Genomic DNA, 18,815 nt, shown 5'->3' with positions numbered 1-18,815 from the left:
GGGGAAAGAAATGATAGACTCTAGTTTAAGGAAAGTTAGAATGAAGAAATGGAGCCTTCCTGAAAACACACTGTTCCTTCAGGTGGCAGAACCTGTCTGTGCTGGGGACTGTCACGCAGGCAGGGAGGGGAGCAGGCGCAGGAGGAGCGAGCGCGTGGCAGGTCTGGCTGGGGGTGCTTTCTGCTGGGTGTCTGGGGCACAGAGCTGGGTGTTTATCCCCTGCCTGTGCTGTCAAACCAGGGGAATGCATCCCTCAAACCAGGGCACTCGAGGGCTGCTGCAGGGCCATCATGCTCAAGGGCCTTACAAGAGCATCGTTTCTGTGTCCCCTCTTCCATCCTCACCCAAACCCTTCCCCTAAATCATCAGTAGCACCAAAGTCCTGATGCCATCCTCAGGTGGCAATCTTGAAAGCAACAGTGGTACCCCAAGAGACTGTTTGGCCTTGATACAACCAGAAATGAAGCAGTGAGCAACCCCCAGCAAAACCACACAGTCTGCCAGAAAAATTACACACTCCCTCTATCTGCCCCCTCTCCAGGCTGCTGGGCTACGCTGAGCATTCACTGCCTCTGACTCCCCCTCTAGATAAAACTGCAGCATAATGAGACACAGAAGGAGCGAGCCACTTGCCTAAAGACCTCTCCTTTCCTCCTCTTCTTGCTGTGCAAGGAGCTGGGAGGCTCAGAGGTGCTGCAGCTGCCCCAAAGCCTTTCACTTCAGCAGCGTGTGGCGAACGCCACGCAGCCCTCCCAAGGATTGCAGCTCATTTTCCCCAAGGCTGGTGTAGCATTAAGTTCTTATATCCAAAAGCAGCCTTTCAAATTGCTGCCTGGTGTGTTACATAAATCCTCCCCAGGATCCTCAGAGACTGCAAGCAATTACACTAGGTGCTGAGGAAGCAAGCGAGAGCTCAGAGAAAGGTTAAAAGAAGAAGGAGGGGAAAAAGCCCAAAGCCCAGAAACAACAAAAATGCCAGAGCTGGCACAGCTGGGAGTGGGAGGCAGGTTCACATGCTCAAGACAAGGCTGTGTGACTTGTGTGGGAATCACTACATCTTGGCCCCTTCCAACCCAGGCCCCAGGGAGTCTGGCCCATCTCTTAACCGTGACTCTGTTGGGTGAAGGTCTGGAAGGTTTGTTCAGGCTGTGAAACGGGACAAACAGTTCTCAGTGAAGTCCAGAGAGTTTGTAGGTAGCTCCTAGGAGTCTGTGCTCATGAAGGGCATTGTTGGGATGCTCCCTGTTCAGAGACATCCTCCTCTGTTCAGACTTGCCACCTCTCTGGGCACACTCTGGGAAGGGCCGTTCACACCATCTCACTTTGCTCTTCAACAAGGGGCAAACAGCTACAGCCTCCTGTCTCCTTACAGCCAGCAGAGCAGCTGAGACTGGCCTCCTCCTTGCACATGTTGGAGCTCTCCCAAGGTCCATTTGCAGCCTGAGATCAAGTGAGGGACACAGAGAGTGAGAACTGTGCAGGGCAGGTCAGTAACGTGGAGATGCCATCTCCAGTCGTGGGCTGATGGTCCCTCGTGCTCTGGGCTCTCGCCTCCAGCACAGCAACTCCACGTGGGGTCTGGCTCAGTCCCAGCCAACCTGAGACTCTCTCCAGTGTCTCAAAATCAGCTGCAAATGTAAGCTGTTACCTTCCCTGCCTTCCCATTTCCCCTCAGGGCAATAATCTCCATTAGTGAACATGTCCAGAGTGCTCCCAGAGCAGCGTGTGGAGCCTGGTGTCTCAGGAGCTTCCCCACGCTTGATGCAGAAGTGCTGTTTTCCCAGAGCTGCCCTGTGCCTAATGCAGGCAGCGTGGAACAAGGCTGCTTTCCCTGGTCTTTTGCTCTCTGTTAGTCCCATCATGTTGTTATCCTTCACAACCTGACAGCTCTAGTGCCTGGCCAATAGGTAACTTCTGCAGGGAAGGGGGTTAGGGTTGAAGTGAATACATCAACTAGATTTAACAGGGCTGCCTGAATTCATGGTGCTCACAACACATGCATTTCCCTAATAGACACAGGCATGGATTTAACTGCCAGGCAATTGCATTAAGAAAATGGATGGTAGATCCTGGAGACATCTGAGCTCTGGGTGGAGAAGGAGGTTTCATCCAGGTATGCTGTTGTGGCAGATGTATCACTGACTGGTCAGAGGATCCAATAATAACAACTGTTGTTAGCTGTTCCCTGATGGCAAGGCAGATGCTGATAATGTGCCTTTATCACAGGCAAAAGCAAAGTGCAGGGAAGCTGGAGCAGTAGCAAGAAAGGAGCCCACATGCTACCAAACCCCCTGGACTGCTCAGGCAAGCCTGCCATACAGCAGCAGGCTGGGAGTGATCTGTGGGAGGGAGCACAGGCAGGCTACAGGCAGCTGAATCAGCAAAAGCATCCAGAGTCCTGCAGAAGAGGTGCCAGGGAGCTGCCAAGGCACAGGGCTGATGCACAGCCCTCAGTCCTGACAGGGTGGCTGGATGCTCCCCAAAGCACCTGGCTCAGCAGCACTGGGCCAATGCTTTGTTGTCTCTGCAGGTTGAAACATTGCCTCAACTGGGCATAAACCTGGTCCTGAGCCCTCTGGGTCACAGCACAGGCTCATGACCTCAGGCTGTGACCCCAGGCGTGGCAGTGCCTGCCCAAGGACCGACCCTTCCATTGTGTTTCAGGCTCTTCTCTTTCCCAGGCGAGTGCAGTCTGCAGAGCTGCCTCACTCCACCTCAGCACAAGCTGACAGAAAAGCTAAGGCAAATAGGAGGAAAGGGAGGATGTGTGGGCAGCTGCCATCCTTCCTGGTATCTCCAAGTGGCCCTGAAAGACTTCTCTCTGCCTTTGACAGAGCCGGCTGGCCCTTCATCTGGGAGCTGCACGAGTCTCAGGCAGCTTCAAAGCAGGATGGCTGCATTCACATTCCCAGCTGCAGGGGCTTGCAGAGTCTATATTTAGGCTGTTCTATAGGATAAGGGACAGACAGCATGGTTTCTGAGGAAGAAAATTGTGTTTCTCCAACATGCTTTAAACCCTTTGGATGAGTGAAGAGAGCAGTGGATGAAAGGGAGTGAGGGAGCACACACACACACACACACACACACATACATACAGCCTTTTTGGATAGAGACCCTGACAGACAGCTCCCAAGGCATGATGGTGACCAGGGGTGCAAGTTGGAACCCCTGTGATAGATTAATGCTGTTGGAGAGAATGGGAGGAGATGCACAGTTCCCAGCAGGGCAAGTGCTCGTTGTGGAGGGGCTCTCACTGGTCAGCCTGAGATGGGAACATTGCTGACTGTTTACTGATGGTTGTGGCTTGGGGCTGACTGCAGAGGCAGGGAGGTTTGATGATGACATTTGTATTTGTTTTCAAGACTAGAAGGGAATTGGGAGTAACTTAAGAACTGAGAGGCTGGTGTTCTGCCTTCCACCTCTGGCTTCAGCTGAGCCAGCTCTGCTTTGCTCTCACAGACCTGAGGGGGCTGTGGCTGCCAGGTCCCAGCTCAGGATAGCTTCCAGACACAGGAGAGGGGTTCTGATTAGTGTGCCACCCTGCCAGGGTGTGGTGAGAGGGAAGTCACTCAGCAGATCCCTGTGGACAGCTCACCAGGGACATCAGACTCACGCTTCACCTTTTACTCCTCTCTTTGCCTGTTCCTCTGTGCACCCATCCCCATGCACAGCCCTCTGCAGAGCTGTCTGTCTATATCCATCTGTCCATCCAGACATCCATCATTGTTGTCCTGCTCTTCACCTCTTGTTCTTACATAGATCTTACTGCTCCTCCCCTGATCTCCACCACTTGGGATCACACTTCTCCCTCCTGGCTGAGTGCTGCTGTGTGGGTCATCTCCTTGCTGAGCTCACCAGACCTGCAGATTCTTCAGGAGTCTCTACCACAGCTTTTCTGCCCTTGCTCCCTTCCCCAGCACCTCACCCACATTCCCTTCTCTGTTCTCTTACAGGAATTGTAGCTAAATTGAATTAGAGTAATTAACTTTCGGTCACACTTTTAATTGAGTAGTCAGGAGGGAGAAAGAGGGAAGTTAATTGAGATGAAAGGAGATGACATCAAGCAGCAAGCTGTGCTGAAGGCACGTTGGTGAAGCCCTGGCGAGTGTTGAAGTGCTTGCAGTGGTTACACAAAACCTCTGACATCTTATTCACAGACCCTGTGTCATGCTGTGCTCTGGGTTTACTGACACACAGGGATTCTCCTGTCTGGAAGGGACTGTTGGGATTGAATTAGCTTGTTATTCTTCTCCCCAGCATTTTCCTTTCACCACGTTGGTAATTAGTGATATAGTCACTGTAGGACTTCTAATTGGACAAATTGCTCTGGCTCAGTGGGCTCCAAACAGTGCCATAAACTCAAACATGTGGGTGCTGTGCTGGTCTGAGAAGACCTTGTGGAAATGTTCCCCTTCCCTGCAGTCAGGGCTGTCAGCATCACCTCCCTTCACGGCCTGAGGGCTCTCTGGCATCTCAAGCTGCTCCAGGATTTATAGGGTGGAAGGTGTTGTCTCTTCTCTTGAATGAAGTGCCTCACATAAGGCATTTCTATTTATTAAGCCAGTTATTGTATAATAATTAAGCAGAAGGCATGTTTATGGAGGTTCAGCAGTGCAGCCTGTGAGAGAGAAGTAGGTGCTGTAGAGGTGATGGTGGTTTCACACGCTGTAGCTGCCCATTACAGCTCAGGGAGAGGCAGAACCTGCTGCTCAGGACACTTTCAGGCCCAACAGCTGGATAAGAGCTGTTGATAAGTGACAATTGAAAGGCTTTTTTCTGGAAGGGGAATTAGAGCTACTCTGTGGAGAAAAGACACTTTCCAAAGTCAAGGCAGCCTTGTTCTTGAGGCTTCACTTTCAGAGTCAGCTGCATGACCCTGGCAAAAACCTTCCAGTTTCCATGAGCAACCCCCAAAGATGCACCCTGCAGACCCTGCTAACTGCAGCCAGCAGCACCAAACACTGCTGGACATGAACATGCTGCTGGAGCACAGCCTGCAGAAATACCTGTCCCTCCTCTGAGCCATCCCTGGGGAGTCCCCACAGGGCTGCAGCAGCCAGAAGGGATGGGGGTAACAGGGGGTTGGGAAATTGAGTGGGGGGGGAAGTGAAAAGGAAAGCTCTGTGAAGCTTGTTATTAGGCAGGGACTTGAGAAGATTGGGAAAGGTATAAAAAGAACTTGAGAGATGTGTTTTCTCTGGGATTAAGACCACAGGGTCCATCTTGCTGTGGCTTTTAGCTGCCTTGAAGCTGTGTAACACAGCAGCTTCAAAGAGGGAATGTAGAGAAGCCAGAAAAATAATGGTGTTTGCTGTCCCTCTGCCCCTGCTGTCCTGCTGCACTCTGAAAGGGAGAGCTGTGTCAGAGCTCAGGACCAGCACTGGGTTTGAGAGATGTGATCCTGTTTGGAGGTCACAGGCAGCCTGGCTCGTGTTGTGTAAGATGCACAACAAACTGCTGCCAAAGCCCCTACTGCAGAAAACTTCCTTAAGAGATGAGGATTGGGACAAAGTGCTAGAAACAAACACCAGGTAAGAGCATCACTTGTAGCTCTCCCAGCTGGGCTGCAGCTGAAGCAAAGCCCTTTTGCTGTTGAGTGAAGAGCTGCTCTTCAAGTGCCAAGGAGCCCCAGTGACTTTAGGAGGGAGCTGGAAAGGGAAGAGATGTCAACCTTGTCATTCAGCTGAGAGATTTCTTTCCAGCTATAATGAGCTGAACTGGAAAGCAGAGTTGTTCCTGTTCTACAGGATGTCTGGCCTTAGAAGAAGGGTTCTTTTTAGGGCAAACTCCCTCACCTGTGGAACAGATTCAGCCTGGATCCACCCCCAGTGCCTGGCAGTCCCACTGCAGCCCTGAGCTCTTTGTCCTGATGGCTTTGCTGGTTTGATGCTGTTCTGGCAATGTGTTCTTTCACATCCTGCAGATCCAGCCATGGCTATTCCTTCTTGCAAACATACCCACTTGTTTTGAAGGGTCTCTGTTAGACACAAGAGCTGAAACCAAACCTTACACACACCCTCAGAGCATCTTCTTCTCTCTTCCTTGGCACATTGTTGCTGCAGCATCTCCCCTTTTTTTTCCAGAAGGTAGTTAAACCCAATAAAATAATCATTATTGCAGCAATTATTTTCAAACAGATTAAATATCTGCCATGTTCCCAGTTACAGTGTAAAACAGGAGGAGCCATAAACCATCTCGCTGCATTAAACTGGGGAAGGGAGAAGGGAGGGCTGACATTTCATCTGGCTTCCTCATGGGCCTCTGTAGTTACTGGGAACATTTGCATATTTTTAATGCAGTGCCTCCTTAATAAATTCCTCCCTCCAGACACATTAAGCATGGTGTGCTTGCCTGAGCATCACTGCAGGACAGGGAGTGTTGGCAACTTCAGGCTCTGGTGTGAGCCCACACGGAGGGGCGGGTCGGTGGTTTCTAGGGGTAGGGGAGGTGTGTAGCTGTGCAAAAGGAGAGCAGATCACTGTGTTTTTATCCACCATCCAGGATGCCATCTGTTTCATTTTTGACCTTTCTTGTTGCCTGACCTCCTTTGAACCTCACCAGAATTCTCCAGGGTAATACATTTTCCTTGCATTCAGGGGCAGGATTATTTGCTATTAAATTGGAATTCAGGAAAGAAGGAGACTTAAATTCTTCTCCTGACCTGGTAATCTTCTGTGCACTGACAACATTGCCTGTAATTACAGGGTGTTCTTTTTGGTTTTGGCCTTTTTGGCTTGAGTTCAGGCCAGACCCCAAACTTGCACTTTAAGCCTCTTAAGGCAAATGCCACTTTCCTGAGGACAGGCTGTGCTGTGGCATTCCCCTGGCAGCTGGGGATCTCTGCACAGCAGCCCCGTGTCCTGGCCACTGCCACCAGCTCTGGGGCCAGCAGGGAGTGTGAGGGGCTGGGAACAGGAGCTCAGCAGACTCCCTCATAAGCCCAAGGAAGACTGAACAATTCCAATCCATCAGGATGAGGTTTGAGGGATCCACACATGTGGTAAAGATGGGGATGTTGCCTTGTCCTGCTGCTGGCTCCCACCTTGACTTCAAAAGGAGCTCCTCATCTGTTTCCCTGGTGTCACAGGCGCCTCTTCTACCATTTTACTCTCTTGTTCACTTGTGCTCACCCCAGCAGGCTGCCTGGGGAGAGGGTTGTGTCAGTGTGAGGGTGGGATGGCAGCTGTGGTCCATAGCTGTAACTCTGGCCAATGCAGGTGATGCTCCTCTGCAGTTCCTAATCAATGAGGATGGTTCAGATAGAACTTTTGGTGGGGTTTCTTTCCTAGCAAATAGCCATTTTCCTGAGCACTGTTTCTCTCCAGTCTTTTTTCCCCCCTTCTCCTGTTGCCTCCAGTTCCTGGCCAACCTTAAACACCACTGTCAGATAGATGTTAATAAACCAAGACAGCTGCATTCTAGGGTCCTTTCTGCACCCTGCACATACTGGGACTAATTCTGCCAGGGCAGCTGAAGGCAAAGAGAATGCATATCAAATCAAGAACAAGAAGAGCTGTAGTTAATGCACTCCAGCAAGCTGCTTTCACAGCACCTCAGCTGGCTGTTTTATCAGCAGAACAGAGCACAAGAGAAATTGTAGATGAAACAAATACAGAAAATACATTAAGAGAGTAAGTAATGAGATTTGGGTGAAATGGCATCTCACAAAAAAGTCATCTGCAGCTTAGTGTGCAAGGAGGAGGGATTGGGTGGGAAAGGGACTCAGCAAAGCAATGAAGGAACACGTTGCAGCCAGGCAGAGACAGTCAGCTGTGCCATGCAGCACAGGGAAGTGAGTAAATGAGGATGTAATGGGAAAGGTTATTTTAATGTTCTCCTTTATGGATATTGGTGTCAATATTATCTCAGGGAAGGACTGAATGAGGGAGGAGGAAAGGAGTGTGTGTTGGTAAAGAAAGGCAAACCACATGGTGTGCATCATGTGCTGCTCACTGCTTCAGTCTGGGTGGCACTTGTGTAGCCAGCCCCTGCAGCAGGATCCCTTGTGTTTGCCCCAGTGCCACACAGTACAGTGGGGAGAGGGGCAGAGCAGGGGCTGTGGGACACTGAGGTGTGTTCTTAAAAGAGGTTTTCCCCCTCGAGGTTGCTGTATGGAAGGGCTGCTCTCAATGTGCCTTTTCTTGAACCAAATCTCAAATCCAAGGTATTCGTTGCCCTGGGGCTCCTCTGCAGGCAGTGGAGAGGCAGAAGCAGCTTCTGCAGGGGTTTTGTCACCCCTTCCTACAGCAGATGTCCACTGCAAGCAAGCATCTCTGCTCTAGCTGCAGAGGGAGCCTAGGTGCAAGGATTTGGGGTAGAGAAGTGGATCTGTCCTTAAACAACAGTCCCTGGGCACAGAGGAAAGGATCCATGGCACAGACCAGTTTCTGAAGCAGAGGCAGCCAAAATTCAGCCTTCTGCCTCCAACCTCTTCCTCCTCCTTCCCTCCTGCTTGCATCCCTCAGCATCCCACACGAGGTGAGCCTTCCCCATGCCATGGCAGAGGCCTAACACTGCCTGCTGACACTCTGCATACCTGGGACTGACTACTTTCTCCCAAGACAGCCACAATTACGTAGCTGACTCATTAGAGAGACAAGCTGAGGTGGTGGTGGCTTACCAAGGTCAGTCAGGCATATCTGTCAACTGTAGCTGTTGTTTATTCCTCCCCTCTTCTTGCAGGGGGCTGGAGGGGCTCATAAAGAGGAGCAGGCAGCAGTTAAGAGGTGCCACTCGTGTGCCTCATTAATGAGCCCAGGGTTTGTATCACAGCCTGGTGCATGCCTGCCAGCTTGAGGAGATTTGTCACCTCTGTGGATTGGGCTCTGTCCCCTCCTCCAAATATCTCGAAGGGCATTACTAGTGCAACTAGAAAACCCAGGTTCAAGTCTTACAGCCAGTAGCCAAGGCTCCCTGCACAGAGCTGTTGCTTGCAGGCTTGACCCTGCTCATAGCTGACTGTAGGAGAGTCAAGACTGGATTCATTTACTCCAGGGTGGGATTTTGCTGGCTAAAGTTCCATGAGCTCACTTGCTACCTGCATTGGAGCCTGTGTCTAACCCCTGCCATTCCCAAACCAGCTGGGAGATGGATTCAGTTCAGACCAAGCCAGAGTGGGGAGGGTTCTTTTGTAGTTCTGAATGTTTAGTGGCTGGAGCAATCAGCAATGCCTTCACTTCCAGCCAAAGAGATACTTGGTTCTGCCTCAGGAGTGAATTGGGAGGGTTTTACCCTTCTGAGGGTGGTCATGTATGGGGAGAGTCTGTGTGAAAAGAGAATGAGCCTTGTAAACTGAGAAATGAAAGTGGTCCCTATGAAAAACATCAGACTGAAGTATTTCAGCCTTGGAGTGGAGGGGAATGTTGCTTTCTGCTTTGCTCAGTATTGCCAGTGCAGTAAATCTGGGGTTGTTTTAGCCCAGCCTAGAAGCTAATGCCTCCCAGCCCCAGTGAGGTCAAAGGACTGCAATCACTTGATCACAGCCCAAGGCAGGACATCACTGAAGGGTTTCCAGCCCTTGTTTCCCTCTGTGCCAGGGTCTGTAAAGCTGGGCTTCAGGGCAGTGAGGGGACAGGAATGTCCCACATGGCAATTGGCCAACACAGCCTCTGAGGCCACTCAGTGGAAAACCTGGCCACTGGGTAGGACTCTGGGAGGCTTTGAAAGGACATCTCATGCCAACCAAAGCCCTGAGGGGCACCACTTGATAAGACAACCCTCATGGCAACTCCACTTTGGAGCAGTTGGGGGTTTCTTCCTCTCCCTTCCCTGATCCCCACCTGCTCTCCAGCAAATCATCTCCTTCAGGTTCTTTGTGCACATCACAAGATCTAAAGACAGGGAGGGAAGGGAAAAATGCAGCTGTATAGCTTGGGCAGTAAGAACCCAGTGTATTATTTGCAATGCTCAGCTGTAAGCAATAAACACAGGCACCAAATGGAAATTCTGCCACTACTGTCTCTGTAACTCCCTGTGAGTTCACATCATTCACTGTCAGCCTGAACCTGCTTCTGTTTGTCTGAGCTGCAGATTTCTCTCTGTGACATTTTTTTCCCTGATGAAATCATATCCCCATGGATAGTTCCCTTCTTCTGTCCTTAGTCTTGTAAATGCAATTAATCTGCAACTCAGTTCTGCTCCAGTGATCTGCTGGAGCGTTGCAGGTCGTGGTGTTGGACTGCAAGGTAAAAGCCTCTTTATAACTTGTTGTTTACAAAGCTTTCCTCTCTCAGAAGCTGCCAATGTGAGGGGCAGAGCCATCTGAGGAGCTGGAAAGATGTCCATGTTCTGTAGAAGCAGAGGGAGATGTTCTCACACCCTTGGCCTGTGGCATCCACATTAGCTCAGTGGACTTTTAAGGCTCCATTGTTTGAGCATCCCTCTTCCCCAAGGCTTTAACTGTGCTCTTACCTCTAGTGCTTTGGGGAGTAGCAGTGGGAATCCCACTTTTCCTTTGCTCCTAGTTTCCTTCACTGGTCCTGAGTGGAGGCAAAGAGAAAAGATCCAGCAGGGATCTGCTCCTCAATCCACTGCACTTCAGGAGCACAAAACTGGAGCTTTCTGGGAGAAGGATGAGAAGTTGTTACTTGAAATTTCCTCCTGTCTTGGGAACAGCAAAAAACTTGTGTCAGAATTATCCAGGATAATTTCCCTGACTGTCTCATTTTCCTGTTAGACACCAGAACGAAGTGAAAAGGAAAGATTGAGGGGAACAACTTCACTTAGGTTTGTAATGAGCTACAAATGTTAGTGCTGTCAGAAATGGCTCCACTCCCACCAAATCTGTTCAGCCAGGAGTACAAAGGAGCCCTTAGTTACTGCAGCTCAGGAGACACAAAAGCAGCAGGTGCAAAACCTGCTCCAGCTTCCCTGAAGTGATTCTGGCCTCCCCCAGCCTCAGCACTGGGACAGGGAGTAAACCTGAATGAGAGACAGAGGTGCCACCTCCTTTGCATGGGGGAGAAAGACTTTCTTGTTGCCACCCTTTCCTACCCTGAGCCCCATTTGCAGGTGCTGCCTCTTTCCTGCTGGAGTAGCCTCAGCTCCAGAGGGAGAGCCTGAATGTGCAGCCACTGCAGGCTCTGTGGATGCTGCATCCTCAGTGGGACGGGGCCAGCTCCCCCCTCCCTGCCCCAGCAGCACGGCGTGTGTCTGCTGCAGCGAGACCGGCTCTGAGGCGCCCTCCCGGTGTGACCAAACCCCAGAATGGGTTCCTTTCGGTCCCTTAACGAAGGCTGCTCCCTCACACTCCTCATCCATCACCCTTGCAGTGGTTCCTTCAGCCTGCTTGGTGCTTCAGAGCTACTTCTGTAATTTATGAGACTCTTAGTGGCTTAATTACGCCGTCAGCTCCATCTGTCACTTCACTGATATGAGGAATGATGGGATGCCATTAGCTAGCTAATAGGTGCTGTAAAGAGTATTGTTTTATGCCATTAAATAGCAGGAACATAAACTGTTTTTGCTCCCCAATATCCATGCTTGCTTTGGCAATGATATTTAAGAGGCTGGTCTTGACATCTGTCCTTCTCCCTGCAAAAGTGCTGGAGGAAAGGAACCTATCAGCAACAAGTCTGATTAGATTTGCCATTGAGATGATGATCATTTGCCTTCATTTCTTTCCATGCTGATGGAGCTTTGTATTTGAATCTCAGGGCCTTCCTTGCTGCTCATCTTGGTCTCTCGTGATCAAGGTGAGACTCTGGTGGCTTCACCCCCAGGAGATTGTTACTGGACTTGGAAAGTTTACATCCAGGCACCTCAGCTTGGTTAGGATGTCTGCCCTCATGACACATCCATGCAGCACTATTCCTGTCATAGATTGGACCATGGATCAGATCTGTTGAAGGACAGAGGCAATTGGTTTCCATTTTAGATGGCAGAGTTAAAAATGTAAAGCCTATCAATCCCTGTCAGTTATTGCTTAACCTCAGAGCTGCCTGAAATCTGGTTGCCAGCATTACAGTTTCTCAGGTGCCAACATTCCTGCTCCTGAGCTCAGCAAACGTGGCTTCAGGGCATTGCAGCTCTGAGCCTTGCCTGGGCTCCTGCATGGTTGGCATCAGTGGGCATCTGTGGGGGTGAGGGCATGGGCTGGACAGTGGGTATGTGTGGGGATGGGGACATGGGCTGGACAGTGGCCATGTGTGGGGATGGGGACATGGCATCTGGGAGGGAACTGGAAGCACAGAAGTGTCTGCACCTTTCTTAGTTGTGCTACTTTAATGCCAGACAGAGCTGGCTCAGCCACCCTTGTTCTTCTGCTCCTGCCCATCCTATGTTTGATTCTACAAAGGTCACCTTCACCTCTCCTGGCAGGCACCAAGCCAGGAGGGATCCTTCAGCTTCAGCTGAGCACCATTTTCAGCTTTTTCATTTCCAGAAGGTGCCTGTGGAGTGTCCAGTGCCAGAGGTGACAAAGCCAGTGCCTGACAGGGTAAGGAGGCAGCACCCTGCACACTCAATGATCCCTTTGCCACAAGTCTATATGAGCCCCTTTCCCAAGGTACATCAATCCTGAAAAGAGGCAAATTGCTGAGAACACACCTTTCCAACCCTCTTGGGTGATGCCCAGCTTTGCATTGAACTGCTGTGACTCCTTGATGTGACCTACACCCTCGTGAGCAAGGGGTTAGTGCCCCTTGGCTGCTGCTCACTGTCCTGCTCAGATAAGCAGCCAGCAGCTGGGGCCACACAGGAATGGAACTGGACAGCTTATTTGCTAGTGTCACTCCTAAGAAATGCATCCCAAAGTGCTTTGTGGAATTAATTGAGAGACAAAGGAGAAGGAAATTAAGAGCTGAGGAGTAGGAATAGGAGTTGAGGCTTGAAATGAGCTGTGGAAGGGTTTCCTGGTGTAAATGTCTGGGGGGGGGTATCAGGGTGGAGGCACCATGGATCACCAGCTGGCAAGGCAAAGTAAAGCAGGTGCAGATTTGGCCTGTTAAATGTGTCACCCCCATGTCACTGATGGCAGTTGCTGTTGCAGCTCAGTACAGGAGCTCAGGAGAGGCCGTGGGTCTGGCTGTGCATCCTTCATGGAACTGTTGTCCTCCCCTGTGGCTCGGTTTCCCCCATACCAGGCAGCAAGGGCTGTGTTTTGTGGGGCACTGCACAGCTTCATTCATCAGTGGCTGGAAAGTCCAAGGCAGCATCTCAGTGAAAGGCACTCCATAAATCCCAGGGACTGTGGCTTCTGGTTACTGATGGGAACATGGCACTGTGGGACTCCCCCTCTGCAGAAGTGGTGTCATGCATCAGGACTGTCCTTGCTCAGGGTGAGGGGCATGGAGTCAAGAGGAGAAGAAGGGAAAAGCTTCCTATTTGAATAAGGAGCATCTGTTTGCCTGCAGCCCCCTCCCACACAGTGCTGAGACCTCAGCAGGTCACCAGCGTTTTCTGTGCAAGTTGTAGAAGTAGGTGGAGGAGAAAGTGAGCAGCTGTGTCAGTCCTGGTGCTGAGAGACAGGCTGCATCAGACACTGCAGAGCCCACTTGACTGCCCTAAGTCATAGAAAAGGCCCAGGCAGTGGGCAAATGACCTCTGGCAGGGTTCTGCTCACCCAAGGAGTTACTGCAGGGTGTGATGTGTCTGGCCCCAGGGCAAGACACAGGTTAAAGGGTCAGCCCCAGAGTTGCAGTTCAGCAGCAGAGCAGTGGGTTCAGCTTTGCCTCCTGCTCCTGCAAAGCCCTGAGCTGCTGTTGTGCTGGGGATAAACTTCATGCTCAAAGCATGACCTTCATCCCCAGAGTCCTGGGGTGTCCCAAGTGGGAGGATGTCACTTGGGGCTGAGAGCAGGACGAGTCCCACACAGCCCATCAGAGCAGCTGTGTGAGGAAGCCCAGGTCCTCCAGCTCTCATTCCCTCTTTGTTAAATTGCAGCTCTATAAAACAAAATGTCCATTTTCTTTTTCAATGTCTTTTATGGCAGATTTGATGCAGCCTGGCAGATTGATGGCCCTGCTGACTGACAGCTCCCATTTATCCCCAGCACACGGGCGTGCAGGCTTCCCTGGCACAGGCAGCCCTGCCAGGGAAAGAGCACCAGGGAGAGGGCAATGGGCCAAGGAGCTGGTCATGGCCCCCTCAGTCAGCCCAGACACCAAGTGCAGCACCAGACTGCTGGGCTGGTTCATGGTTTCTGCTTGCTGTCGGGCTGAATTAGCCAGCACAGCATCAGCTCCGTCTCTTGCAGGCAGCAGCTAGCTTTGAGTGGACCTGTGCTGCTGTGGCAGAGGGGAGAAGCTGGCTAAATTAACGAGGCTGCTAATGAAGGTTGAAAGCAGAGTGTACCCCAGACCTTTGGGAGATCAGCCTGAAATGTCTTGCTGTCAGAGGCAGGAGGGCGATGGGCAGAGCTGCATGGACACATCCCTTTCCACCTAGGTGCTGAGCTGTGAGTTGGTGCAGAGGGTTTGCTGTGCTTGAGTGAGGATTTCATCCCTCTGCAGCCTCACACAGCCCTGGGGAGCTGACAGCACAAACAGGCCCCTGTCTGCAGATGCATGGCCTGAGCATCCTCCCTTCCAACCCATCAGCTGACACCTGAGCTGCCTCCCAGCCTTCCCTGGCATGTGTGCTTCCCCTCAACTTCTTCCATTTCCTCCTATGTTGGTTCAAAAGGAGCAAAAAGAGAGCAAGAAGCTGTAGTACTGGTCAGACAGCCCCTGCAGCTGCAGGCTGTGCAGGTGGAGATGGCCCAGTCTGTCCTGCTGGCTTGGTGCTGTCAGTGGAGTGGGAGGGCTGGTGGGGTGGGTGGTGGGAAGGGTGGGAAGAGCTGTTTGTGCTGACAGGAGTGATGTTAGCATAACAAAGGCTGTTTTTTCAGCATCCAGTAGATAAGAGATGTGGAAACAGCAAAGGCAGTCCCTGGTAGAGACTCTTGTTTTCCTCTCCTCATCTGTTCTTTCCTCTTTCCCTCCTTCACTGTGGGCTCTGTAGCACTTCTGACACCCTCCAGCTGCCAGCAGCATCCAAACTAATCCAAACAAGAAGTTTATGTGAGCTGCTGCATTCCCTCCTGCCCAAGAGCATCTCATGGAAAGGCTCCTCAGAGCAGAGTGTCAGCTGGAGAGCAGAAGCCCATGGTCCAAGCACTCCCTGGGCAAAGGAGGGGAGAAGGTGCCCATGCAAGGGCTAGTGAGGATGGGCTGAGGGCTGTCTTGCCAAGGGGTCCCATGTTGCTGGCCAAATTGGCTCCCTCTGATGTAGCACAGAGTCCAGAATGTGGTGACAGCAGCACAGCCAACCAGTGGATCTCCTTAGGCCAAGGTCAGCAGCCCAGGGAGAGAAGGGCTTCACACTAGAGATTCCACCCCCAGCAGCTCCCCTGCCCACCTGCCAGGGCAGCCTTTCACTCACAGGGTGTGCTGTGTACCATGGGTCAGATTTTGCTCCTTGCTGCAGAGAACACAGCCCTGTCAATTATTCATTTAGCACATTCTTTGGCTGCAGTTGCTCAATTCACTGTGAAACTGGGTGAGAATGCAGCAAACAAAGGAGGTGTTGTGTCCTTGGGCTGCATCTCTGCAGCAGAACAGCCTTTACAAATGGCTCTTGCTCTGAGAAAGTTGTTGCAGGATTATTTTTTCCAATGGCTTAATTAGACATAAAAGCAACCCCTCAGCATCTTTGATGAAATCCCAGTGGGAAAGCCCCAAATTGCCATTTTTGGGGGCTCAAAAGCTTTCCTTGGGTGACTTGAGTGTGGTCAGGCTTTGGCCTCAGACATCTCAGGCAAGACACTCCCCAGGTTTTGGAGCACAAGTCAACATTTGCTGCTTTGCAGGCACTGTGTGGAGCTTGGTTTCACTTGCAGCCTCTGTCCTGAAGAGCTGCTTCAGCAGGAAAGTGGCCCCAGTTCATCCCAGACACTCTGAGCCTTGCTTTCAGCAGCCTGGGCAGGGGCTGTGTGCTGCCCACACCCAAGGAACTCCATCCATTTTGGTCTCCCCTGCTCTTCTCAACCCAAATTGTTGAAACATATGTTTCTGTCTACCACCACTGCCTCTTCCAAGGGGGAAGGACAGGTGAGCAAGACTACACAAATACTCTGTTCCTTGTTGGGTCTTTAATGAAGCATTTACAAGATCAAACGGGAAGAGGTGCCCTCCCACAGCCTTCGTAGAGCTCTCATTAATTGCAAGTAACTAGCATATAATTGCTTCCCCAAGAGCACCCCAGAGAGCAGGGTGATACCTTGACAAAGGTGCTGGAGCAAGAGAAAGTTAATTAACATTAAGAATTAAGTGGCTAATTGCATTGTGCAACGGCAGCACTGGGAGAGGTTCATCCCAGCACTGCCCCGGGGCCTTGCCTGGCCTCATCCTTCCAGGGGCCTTGCCTGGCCTCATCCTTCCAGGGGCTGATCCTGGCCTCATCCTTCCAGGGGCTGATCCTGGCCTCATCCTTCCAGGGGCTGATCCTGGCCTCATCCTTCCAAGGGCTGATCCTGGCCTCATCCTTCCAGGGGCTGATCCTGGCCTCATCCTTCCAGGGACTGATCCTGGCCTCATCCTTCCACAGGGGCTGATCCTGGCCTCATCCTTCCAGGGGCTGTTCCTGGCCTCATCCTTCCAGGGGCTGATCCTGGCCTCATCCTTCCAGGGGCTGATCCTGGCCTCATCCTTCCAAGGGCTGATCCTGGCCTCATCCTTCCAGGGGCTGATCCTGGCCCCATCCTTCCACAGGGGCTGCTCCTGGCCTCATCCTTCCAGGGGCTGATCCTGGCCTCATCCTTCCAGGAGGCTGATCCTGGCCTCATCCTTCCAGGGACTGATCCTGGCCTCATCCTTCCACAGGGGCTGATCCTGGCCTCATCCTTCCAGGGGCTGATCCTGGCCTCATCCTTCCACAGGGGCTGATCCTGGCCTCATCCTTCCAGGGGCTGATCCTGGCCTCATCCTTCCACAGGGGCTGATCCTGGCCTCATCCTTCCAGGAGGCTGATCCTGGCCTCATCCTTCCACAGGGGCTGATCCTGGCCTCATCCTTCCAGGAGGCTGACCCTGGCCTCATCCTTCCACATGGGCTGTTCCTGGCCTCATCCTTCCAGGAGGCTGATCCTGGCCTCATCCTTCCACATGGGCTGTTCCTGGCCTCGTCCTTCCAGGGGGCTGATCCTGGCCTCGTCCTTCCAAGGGCTGATCCTGGCCTCATCCTTCCAGGGGGTTGTTCCTGGCCTCATCCTTCCAAGGGCTGATCCTGGCCTCATCCTTCCAGGGTCTGATCCTGTTTGGCTGTTCACCCAAAGGCCCATGTTGCAGATGAGGTTGTGCTGGTGGGAGGCAGTTGGGAGGCAGTTGGGACGCAGTTGGGAGGCAGTTGGGAGGCAGTTGGGAGGCAGTTGGGAAGCAGTTGGGAGGCAGTTGGGAAGCAGTTGGGAAGCAGTTGGGAGGCAGTTGGGAGGCAGTTGGGAAGCAGTTGGGAAGCAGTTGGGAGGCAGTTGGGAAGCAGTGTGGGCTTTGTGGATGGACAGGAGCAAGCTGGGCACGTGACACTTCTGCCCCACACTGGGACACGTTGCCAGGAGAGCTGGGGGCTGCAGGATGGGCTGGGATGAGCTGTGGGCTTGGGCTGATCAGAGCAACACGTGTTGTGGCTGAGTTGGTGCCTGATTCCTTCTGTGCCAGGGTGCTCAGCATGGTGCAAATGCACAGCTGTGGTGCTGTCTCTTGGCTTTCCAGGTAAAGCAGTTCCCTTTGTTATGCTGTGTCTTGCTTTTGACCCCTCCTGCTTTCCTCCTGTGTGTCTGCTGCATTTAAGTGCCTTCTGGACTGGATGACACCTCCCTCAGCTCAGAGGTTCAGCCTTTAACCTGATGGGCTCCCTCCTGCTCAGTGTTTCATCTTTTGTGCTGGCAGTTTACAGCCTGACACTGGGTGTTGATGACTTTCCTCTCCCCCTGTGACCTGGCCACCCCAAAGCACTCACCTGGAGCATGGCTGGTCCTGTTGGGCACTGTACATACACTGAGACTACTCAAATCTTCAAGGGCTTGGGGTTAACTCTCTCTGGGAATGCTCTTGATGGGTCTAGGCATGCTTTCATGGCCTGAGCATGAGCAGCCATGCAGGCAAAGGGGACTGGAGAAGAAGGCTGGTTCTCCCCTGGTGCCTGGCACCCTGCATCTTGAGGTGCTGCAGCAGAGAGGAGAAGCCACAGTTTCCCTCTGGGGGTGTCAAAAGGGGTGCTGCCATCTAAGCACAAGCCACATTCAGTGAAGAGGCTTTATGAGCCTATTTCTTAGATAACAGCACTTGCCTTAACCTCTCCCCTGGCTCTTCTCCCTCTGTTATGTTGCTGTTAATTCTGGGGGATATTTCTTCATCTCCTGACAGTCCAAATGCAGCAGGGAAGGTAATAAACAGAACATTAGCTGTGCTTTGTCAGGCTGAACGAGGGTTCCCTGATAAAGAGTCGCTGGGGCCGACAAGAGGAGTTGCTCTCCTGGGCAACATCTTCCCTGTGAATGGCTTCAAGTCACCTCCTCTCAGCCAGGAGCACACTCACCTCCCCAGCACTGCCTCAAGGAGTCCTGGCCCCACTCCCCCCTGCGTGCCATGGCAGGGGAAGAGCAGAGCAACACTGGCAGAGGCCCAGGCTAGGTCTAGGAGAGGAAGAGGAGAAGACAGAGGAGGAAGAAGAGGAGAAATAGGTGTGATTCCCAGACAGCCTGAGCGAGGCCTGAGTTGCCATAGCAACAGCAGGGATGCCCAGGGGGGACTGGGTTGGTCCTCAGTGTGCTGGGAGGAGCTGCAGCCAAGGACTGGTGGTGCTTGGTTAGTGTTCAGTGGCCATCCCAGGACAGTGCCCAGC

The sequence above is a fragment of the Colius striatus genome, chromosome 20, assembly GCF_028858725.1.
Source record: "Colius striatus isolate bColStr4 chromosome 20, bColStr4.1.hap1, whole genome shotgun sequence".
NCBI lineage: Eukaryota > Metazoa > Chordata > Aves > Coliiformes > Coliidae > Colius > Colius striatus.
The sequence above is the reverse complement of the archived record's forward strand: the minus strand, read 5'-3'. Positions refer to the sequence as shown.